Consider the following 637-nt stretch of genomic DNA (forward strand, 5'->3'; position numbering starts at 1 on the left):
CGCTGGCCTCAGTCTGTAATTTTGCACGTGCTCGTTCTCGCTCCCTTGACCGCCCCGAGCGGCAGGTAGCGTGTCTGCTTTGCGCACCGTGTGTCCCCAGCACCGTGCGCGCGGCGCACAGTAGGGCGCGACCGTGGTTGCCGAGTGATTGGAGGAGTACCAGTAGGTGTGAAGATCGTGGAGAACACCAGCTGCCGTCTGTAAGGTCTGTTAGTCTGGCAACCGCTCCCAACTTCACAGGAAGTTGGCAGGTTAGGGGCCCATCCTAAGACTGGGGCGTGTGGGCTGCCAGTCTGGTAGTTTGGTTTAGAGATTGTCCACGTTCCTCCAAGGTAAGAGGCAGCCTCACCCTGCCGTTTCTGCTGGAAGCGGGACCAAGTCCGTCTTCAAATTCTCCAGACTATCCCGCCACCTCTTCAGAGCCTCCCCGCTCCCTTGTTTCTTGCCATTTCTTTGTTTTTAATTTTTTATTATGGAAAATTTTAAACACATGCAAAAATAGAGCAGTACAAGTAACCTTCACGGGCCCCCACCCAGCTTCCACGGCTCTCCACACATGGGCGGTTTTTCCCCAGTGCTCCCATCACATCATTTATCCCTAGGTTTTCTAGTCTTTTTTTTTTTTTTTTTTTTTTCC

The sequence above is a fragment of the Neophocaena asiaeorientalis genome, unplaced genomic scaffold (assembly GCF_003031525.2).
Source record: "Neophocaena asiaeorientalis asiaeorientalis breed wild unplaced genomic scaffold, Neophocaena_asiaeorientalis_V1.1 scaffold40, whole genome shotgun sequence".
NCBI classification, from domain to species: Eukaryota; Metazoa; Chordata; class Mammalia; order Artiodactyla; family Phocoenidae; genus Neophocaena; species Neophocaena asiaeorientalis.